Raw genomic sequence first — 9875 nt, forward strand, 5'->3', positions numbered from 1 at the left:
CAATTATATGCTGACTGAATTATCCATTGAATCATCCTCAGGTGTAAGCACATCCTGAAAAGAAGAGTGAAAGTGATTAATAGGATCTTATCAGATCACCATAATTCCTGTATTTCCTGTATTAAAAACACTAAGAGATTATTACAATAACACATCAATTTTATAATATTTCAGAATGCAAACTCTTATGCATTAACAAAAAACCCTCACAAAGAAAAATATTTATTTGAGAATCTAGCATAATCTTAATGTTATAACATTGGCTTAATTCGCTAAACCTCAAAAGCACCGTTATAGGGCTATTTCGTTGTTTTGTAATGTCTGTTCCCAACTGCTTCATACAGGTTCTTGGTTGTCTAATACCCAGGAAATGTGCCTTCCCAATGCAAATAAATACATCAACCAAAAAAAGTGTTAGTGTGCGTGTTTGAGTATATTAAGTGGTGTGTGTGTGTGTGTGTGTGTGTGTGTGTGTGTGTGTTTGTGTGTGTGACGGAGAGAGATATTAGTTTAGTGCAGATAGTTGAGGGAAACAGCCGTAAAAGAGATCAGAATGTCAGTTTAAAGTGTCAGAATGTCAGTTTAAAGTGTATCTGTGTTAGCCTTTGTGTTTGTGTATGAGAGAGAAGAGAGAGAAGAGACAGGGAGAGATTGATACTTAAATTCTTGTGTGTGTGTGTGTGTGTGTGTGTGTGTGTGTGTGTGTGTGTGTTCTGGATGGTCTGGGTTGAGTCTATGCGGGGGCTTCTTCTTGTTCTGCGTCATGGAGTTCGCTGCTCAGGCGCACTTTGTCAGTCACCCGGTGAGATACAGTCTGTGGGCGCAGGAGAGAGAGTGGAGGGACCCCATGGCCTGCAACCACAGACATTACTAAACGATCCCCGCTTGCCAACCGGATTCTGGAGGTAGCCGTTTCTATGAGAGGTCTTAAAAGCTGAACCTGCAATTCAAAGTGTGTGGCAACTTTTTCAGATAGATCTAGAAAAGAAGGTCAATGTCAAGTAAGTGGGCTTTCCCTTTATTTATCTCTCTCCCCCTCTCCCTCTCTCTCCCTCTCAAGCAGACACACACACACACACACACACACACACACACACACACACAGTAAGATAAACATACTCGAATGCCAACTGCTATCACATCAAGGCCCCATCTTACACATGGCCATAAACACTACAGTGAACACGGGCAGCTGTCACGCATTAGCTGTGAAAGCATTTACGTCACTGTCCTATCAACACAACATATCCGAGACGTTATGGAACATCTGAAACAGGGGCATGTAGCCTCGTCCTTGTAAAGATCTAACATGACTAACACTGAATATTCAGGACTGATTAATAAGCCATGCGCCCAAATATTTTAAAAACATGGTCTTTCAATCAATTTACCCCTCCCCCCCGACCCTGAAACAAACAAAAAAACAAACATCCCTGCCATAAATATAGCATCTCCCGCTTCCCCCTATACTGTGACTAACTGAACCCCCATCTATTTGCACTTCAGCTACAAAGCAGAGGAACTGAGGCAGCAGTTGTGCGCTGTGTGGTGTTAACACTGCCTTTGGTATATATATATATATATATATATATATGAGCAAACAGCAGAGCACTGCGGAGTGCCACGGGAGCTGGGGGGGTGTTTGGATCAGCCTCCGTGCTCTTTGCCCACCTCTGTTCAAACACCAGCACGCTGCGCTAATGCGCCCGCTGAAAGGGCAATTACCAGAACTCCGGGGTGACTGGACAGGAGCTCGCTCCATTCCGCCTGATCAAATGTTCCGGCACTTTCCGCCGGAGTTGTTTATTGAGGGGGGGAGGGCGCTAGCGTTTGGCTGACCCACTGGCCAATCTCTGGTCTCCATCATCGCTCACCCTGGGCCCCTCTGAGTTGGCTTATTGCCATACTCTGTTATCACTTTGTTGAGCGCTCCACAGGCTTTTAAAGAAAATGTGGATTCCTCTCCTCAGAGAATACATTGGAGGCATAAAGGTTTGGAGGAGAAATTCTAAGATGAGGTTGTAGAATCTTTTTCCACAAACAATCTTTTGCAATCTTTTTGTCAACAATCAATTTTTTAGGGCACTGCAGCTCATTATAACAGCACATTTATGATGTTAAAACCATTCTGTCCATATATGAAACATATATCTATTTCCGTCTTGAACCTCCTTTATGTTGCTCGCCTTTCATAAAAGTCTTGTCAGTTAATTTCACACAACATAAACATTCAAGAACATTGCAGTGAATTAAGTCACTTTTCACTCATTATCTTCTCAAATGGCCATTCAATACAATTTATGGTCATTTAGTTGCAGTACTGAATTTGCTGTTAAAAGTTGCATTAATCTTTCGATGCTGTTTAAAGCCATACTTTCATGTACTTTCCTGTGTATTGGTGGAAAAAAACTCTTCCATGTCACCATGTCAGCGTGGTGTCTGGCGTGTCACACCTCTGGTTTTTCCGATAACACTTCATATCTCTCTGGAGACCCCCCCCCCCAAACACTTCACTACAGGTACAGACCTCACAAGCGGATAGCGACGACACGCTACGGCCCCCTTCGGCCACCCCCCGGGCCGAGAGAATGGCGTCACGATGCCCCTGAGCCCCGCCTGGCACCAGAGCGAGGGCTAATCGGAGCTGACAGGCCCCACCGAGGGCCACTGCTCCCCAGCCTCCTCCAGCACCTGCTACCTACTCCCACGGTCCCTCCCAGGTCACTATCCATCTCCTCTTATACCCGTGCGCCGGGTGAACTCAACCATGCAGCAGGGGTGAGGGGTAGTGGTGGCGGATGGCCAGGCAGTGCAGAAACCTATGGTGACCACGTCTGAAATAAGCACTGGCGCCAATATGTTGTCTGGATTTCTTGGTCGTGGTATTTGCACACTGAAAAAAATGACTTGCTATCCTTTGGATCAGACTTTTCACTTGCAAGTACCAGTTTGTTTGTATGTTGTAATCATGGCACACCCAGGCCTTGTGTGTCACAGCAGGATCATGGTATTAAATAAAAACTACTGCAATGATTGAGATATGTAAGAAAGAAAGACGTAACTCAAGCTGTCATAAATGCGAAGTGAAACAGCATTTTCTTTCTTTCTGTCTCTTTCTTGCTTGCTTGCGTTCTTTCTTTCCTTCTTTTTTCTACTTCTTCTTGACCATTGCTCGTCTCACAGGTGTCCACTGATTATTTGAGAGTGCCAAGATATGAATGGCAAGTAGAAATGAAATGGTTGCATGAAAGTACAAGGCTTCATAAAGCAGCCTGGATGGTTGTTTAACCTGAGAAACAAAACCGCAGACAAATTGCTTAGGCAGAACTGTGAGGACATAATCTGATACTGCACATCACTTTAGAGGGGGAACACCAGTAGGGATTTGAAATGCTTCACGTCATACACAGCTGCTGTAAGTGCTTACACTGGAACCCAACCAAATCCCAGAGGACTCATGAAAGGTCTGTGTGGTAGGTGTTGGGCTATGAAAACACTTCCCCTTTCCAAAGCTACGCACAAGACGGAGCAGCACACAGTCCAGAGATGACCAGTGGTTAGAACTGTAAGCTGGGAAAGATGTTCAATCTTTGCATATTGCCTGAAGACGGGATGTTCTGCCAATTAAGTTACGCAAAAAGACTGACTGCTTCGGAATAGAACCAGTCAAAACAGTTTGACATGACGCATATGACGGTGGCAAAAAGTATCGGCCGCGCTCAGGTGATATTTAATAATCCTTCCATCTCCTGTCGGCAAACTTTATTTTGACAGGACCAGTCATCTGTCTCCATTCAGAGATCATGACAAGAGACATTGTGTTGCTTGCTGTCATGGAAATATGTCTTGCTGTGCTGCTCTGCGATGTGCTGTATTTTGAGCTGTGGTTCGTCAGAAACTTGTGTGGTGGTGAGAGAAGGTCAAACAGACTGAAAGACTGACAATCAGGCGCCGTCACTTCTTAATTAACTCCCCTCCCTATCTCATAGCTCCCAGATGGAATCTAGTGCACACACACACAAGGAACACTCTCAGACGAGCCTCTTTGACAGCTCACGTGGGATAAAAATCAGTTGTGTAACAAGAAAATAGGACAGTCAATAAACATTTAGTAGCATTTACATTACAGAGGTGGTATGTTAGCCTACATCATCTGTGTACACACACCTGATGAGTCACAGCTTCATGCTGATACGTCCTTAAAAGGGTACAGGCAGGGACAGGGAAGTGATTGTATAAGTATGTCAATCATTCAAATGGCTAAGTACTACACATTTATCACACTCTAAATCTGGAAACATTGACACATTTGGCAGACAGCCAAATTCAACACATTGTTATGTTAATTTGGCCAGTGTTGTTGATTTCAGAGGACAGTGACAACTATAGGAATGTTTACATTAGATCTTAAAGGAACACCATGAACACAAAGGTGGGTCACCTTGGCATCAGAAAATATGTAACACAGTTGATTTCGCTAATTTGCTGGTCTACCTGGCTAAAGAGTTGTACGTGCTAATTAAAATCAGCTGATATAGTGAATCTGATATCTGAAACACTCCAGAACATATCTGAAACACTCCAGAACATAACTAATAACACTCCAGAACATAACTGAAACACTCCAGAGCGTAACTAATAACACTCCAGAATTTATCTGAAACACTCCAGAACATAACTAATAACACTCCAGAACTTAACTAAAACCCATCAGAACATGTCTGAAAACCTCTGGAACATCTGAAATGGGCATGTAGCCTCGTTCTTGTAAAGATCTAACATGACTAACACGGAATATTCAGGACTGATAAATAATCCATTCTCCCAAATATTTTTAAAACCATGGTCTCTCAAGTAATTTACCCCCAACCACTCTACATGCAGCTTTGATTCTGAAGCTTAATCATGGTTTACCTCCCTGTGGGTGACAGGAAATATATTTAGTTTTCTAAACACATTAGTCGTGTTTAGTCGTGTGATTTGATTTAGTTAGCACACTTTTTCAGGGCATTGAATGAAAAAATCTATCGTGAGATCAGCTTGGCATCATTCATTTTAAAGTTGAAGAAATAAATGAAGGAAAGAGTCTTTAAATGTCACAAATTGCCATGTTATGACACAAAACAAATGCATCAGCAGCCTACGTTCAACCTCCACCACCAAAAATAGCTTGAATGAAAAAGTGATATTAAAGGACAGTTCTCACCGTTCAGGTGCAGAAGATGACTTGTAAATGTTACTGTTATTATTATTTGTCATGTAAATGCCTCTGATAAGGTCAGAAATCTTATTGTTCTTCAGCAGAATTGGGGTGGGATGAATTTAACCACACGGTGCATTCGGTTAGAGCAATGCCCCCCTGTCAGGTAAGGTGGCACAGCACAGACGCAACCTTTCCAGCTCGCCCATGGAGGAGGAAGTCTTCGCTCAGACTATGTAGGCGTACGGAGTCTGGGTCCTTGGCCTCATCTGGTGCCTGGAGAAGGAGAGTGGAGTGGGGGCAGCCTCCCTGAGCCCCACACCTCTGGACTTCTTAGCATCTGTCTGGCTGTGGAAACAGTATATAGTGCTAATTACAGGCCTGTGGGTTTGATGGGGGCTGTGGGGGGTTAACGATCCCATTTAAGACTTTTACCCTCCTGTTGAGAGTGAATGTAACACTTTGGGGAGTCAAAATATTGGGACATTGGGCGGAGCTGTGACACAACTAGCTACATCGCCCGTATACTTATCCGGGTCCAGGTGCCCATGGAGATCCTGCCCATGGAGATCCTCAACCCGGGTCATTTCCCACTCCTGCCACGTCTCTCTCTCCCACTCACTTTCTGTGTGCTTCTTCACTCTCCTATACAACAAAGGCAAAAAAGCCCCCAAAATACCCACACTTTCATAACTCTGCTATGCTGTCTAAGTTCAGTGTCCACTGTAACTGTACTAAATGTACTGGTGTTGAATCTGACCTCCCCATGGCCTAGATTAGGTTAATGAGGACGTTAGATGAGGTCACCTAAGCTGTGAAGTCTCGGGAAACCCGATGCTAAGTGATGAGTATGTGTCTGTTGAGTTAGCCTACCCAGTGGCCAGCACACAGGGTTGAGCTGAACGTGACTTTGAGTCAAAGAACAAAGAATCAGTGGCTTTGAGGCTTCTGATTCATTTAAATTACCCTAAAGGGTTTCACTTTACTTGACAGTATCGACATAAGAGTGACATGACACTCTCATGATTGTATCATAAACAAGTCATAAACATTTAGGACATAACGCTTCTGTTATTAAGTGACATTTGGTTTTTGTCATAACATGTTAGGGTTAGGGTTCATGTGTTATGACAGTGTCATGTGTTCATGACAGTGTCATGTAACTCTTATGTTGATACTGTCAAGTAAAGTGTCACCAACTAAAGGAAGCAGAACGTTTCTGTACAGTCTACAACAGGGTCTGAAATGGCAGTGAAAGTGCCAGCTCGGCTTATAGGCATAATAGCATTAGATAGCAGTAGAAGTACTAGATCCTAAGCAATGGTATTAATGGCTGGATTACAGTCTACATGCGTGGACTGGGTGGGTTGGTGAGATCCGTCACTACCTCCTTGTGCTACCCTACCGAGTTTCTGCTGCCAGTGCCTAGTTAGAGAGGTCGGACTTGGACACAGGCCCTGTGGGCGACCTGTCTCGCTGTTGTCTGCTGAGCTGTTAATTTTTGCATCTGTGTGGATGGAGCATGTCGCGCGAAGTTTCACTATTGGGACCTGCTGCTGTTCTTCACGGAGCTGCTGGTCTGTGGGCTAGCTCTCCAGAGTCTGCTTCTGCCTGTTATCCCAGAGAAGTCGCTGACAGCTAACCTGTGATTCTGGAGCCCGCCAGACGGCCTAGCATTGGTTCGGCTGTTCAGGAGCACCACGCTACAGCCAAATGTTGCTTGCTGTTTGGACTGTTCAAGAACACCATGCTGCAGTTCAATGTAAAGTTAGGCCTAACCAACAAACTGATTGAATTTCACTTACGGATTTATTTATTTATTTTTTACTTTTTATTATTGTTCATTTGTTGGTATCCTGTCTTATGTCTGTGTACGGGTACGCTGGTGAATCACACTGCTCTGTCCAATAATTTGTTTCTGTTTTGTCAAGTATTTTGTCTGGTTATGCCTTGATGTCTGTGTGTGGAGTGCTTTGGGTTGCACTCTGTGCATACAAAAATGTGCTATATAAATAAATCTGACTTGACTTGACTTGACTTGAATATATAAAAGATTATACATTTGTGTGACTTGCTGTACAGCACTACTTTATTATCTTGCAAGCTTACACTTTATTCAGAAAACGGCGTTAACAGAGGTCTGGTGCACTATTGAATTTCTTAAATTTAACCAAACTATTGATTATTGATTGGAAAATCCAATTAAAATGTCACATACTGTACCTACCATCAATCACTGCCGTGTGACCCAATCTTAAGCGGTGCACTGGACTGCAGCAAAGCTTGCTCTCCAGTCTCTGTGTTTGCTGTAGGATAACAAAGCAGCTGTTGAGCAGAGCCCCTTGGGACTCAATGTAAATGACACATTTTTAACGCTGACACCATCCTCTAGCCTGGGTCTGAAACCTAATCATAATCTGTTTGCTCTATTGACGTCTTTGTACAAGGCAATTCCCTACCATTTGAAAAATGCATGATCTTTAGACAAGAAAATTACGTTTATACCAGGACAAGAACAGTTCATTGAACATTTTGAGATTTCCAGCCGTTATGAGATTGACCAATGGTCAGACTTGACTCAATGCTTAAGCAGCTTTGACACACCATAAAACGGCTCTCTAATGGTGTCTCTGTGTGGTGAAACTCAGATGTTTCTAAGAAAGCAGATATGCTAGGTTTCTATAGGATCAGGATCAGACATGCTCTAGAGTAAGCTACTGTCTGGATGACAGGTCCTATGCACCAGTGCTCTTAGAAAAAAAACTTGATCGGAACATCTGCTTATTCACTGCTATAGTGAATAACCACCATAGTTATTCACTATATTGTACACTCTGTGGTGAATCATGTATCAAAGACAGAGTATGTGTACACAAGGTACATCAACTAAAGTGGAGCAGGATGCAATTAGTTAGTTTAGTCAAGTCCAGATTTAGTCCTCTAAGTATGCAGCTCTCCTGTCATAGGCTACTATAAAGGCTGCTTGCGCTGAGCTTAGACTTGTGAATTGATATGTCAGTGTGCTCGCCACCTTCCCCCGGCAGCGTAGCCACTAAGCCTGGTCAATAAAACTCCTTTACAGCGCTGTCACACAAAGGGCAGTGTTTTGAGGACCACATATAATCCATGTTGACCTGAAATGTGACCTGTGTCACAGGTATGTGATGTACAGGGATGTGCAGGATCAACCCCTGTACATGATAAGATTCATCAGTATGAGCACTATAAAATGACAAAAGTCACCACTGGTCCCGATTCTTTCAAATATTCAAATTTGAATGACATATTCAGAAAGAAAAGCTTCACCGACTGAGGTTTCTGGGAGAATATGAAAAAAGGTTGCCCCACAATCACAAAAAGGATTAAATAGGTTTCTTTGCCAAACAAATTAAAACAGAAAGTATTAGGCCATGTGTGATTACACACCTAGCCCAGAGCTATTTTTATGTGTTCGAGGTTGTAATAGAGTGACAAGCACAGGGTGGGAATATTTACACACACTACACAAGGGCCACATTCATTGATAGTGACATCAAAATCTCACCTTGGTAGTTACAATATAATTACACCAACTGTGTGCAATCAAAGCAGTAACAGGTTGAAAGCAATTAAGCCATTATCATATTAAGTTCGTGTGACTTCATGATTCTCAATAGCAAGCAACAACCATGAATCATTTGTTTTATATATAACAATTATAAACATTTTGTCAACCTCATTCTAACAATATCTGTTTCTTCTTCTTCTTCTTCTTCTTCTTCTTCTTCTTCATAATCATCACCGATTATCATCATCAAATTTAAGGACATATGAAGAAGATCTTCTACCAAAGTAGCATTTAATCTAGTACACATTATTGAATAATGTACTGCTACTGTATTTAACAATATACCACTATTAATATGACCTATTAATATCTCCCACCAGAGATGGATGATAGCGGTCTTGAGATTAATTCACTGGGTTCGGAGCTAAGGATCAGGGGCGCCGCTGGGGGGGGTGGGGTGGAGTTAGGACGATTCTAAGGGCCCAGCACTGACAGGGGGCCCCCAGAGAGAACCCCCGATAATACTATATATTATTGTCTGTCATAGGGCCCAAATTTTCTAGCAGCGCCCCTGCTGAGGGTATTTGAAATCAATAGTAATAAACTAAGAGCAACTGAAGCAAATAACAGGAAACATTACACATAATAAGAAATCAAACCCTCGGAGAATGTGATACAGTTTGACTTTATTATCAGTGTAGCTCGCAGTTCATTAACTGGTAGCATCCATTACCAATGGGATCATAAAACGCTAAATTAGATTAATATATTTCCGATGCAGTGCTATTGGATTAAAAGATGGTGCACAAAGCAGTGTGATGTTAATCATTATTGAATCTCCTTCTCTTCTATAAACAGATCATGTTAAAAATAGTACGGATTATGTGGATAGATGTCATTCTTAAACCAATGTTCTGTGTCGTACAGCATAACATTATTTCTTCACTCGGATGAATTTACACTAGAATAAAGTTTTGGTATTCCTGGCTGTGGTTTATATTATTCTGCTGTGAAATTAGGACATGTGGTTCACTCATTCGCTCAGAAATATGATTATCCTCCGTGGTATTTCTGGACTCTTGTGAAATGACAGGCCCTGATGCCACAGCTTTTAAGTAAATGTCATCT

Source organism: Alosa sapidissima, chromosome 3 (genome assembly GCF_018492685.1).
Source record: "Alosa sapidissima isolate fAloSap1 chromosome 3, fAloSap1.pri, whole genome shotgun sequence".
NCBI lineage: Eukaryota > Metazoa > Chordata > Actinopteri > Clupeiformes > Clupeidae > Alosa > Alosa sapidissima.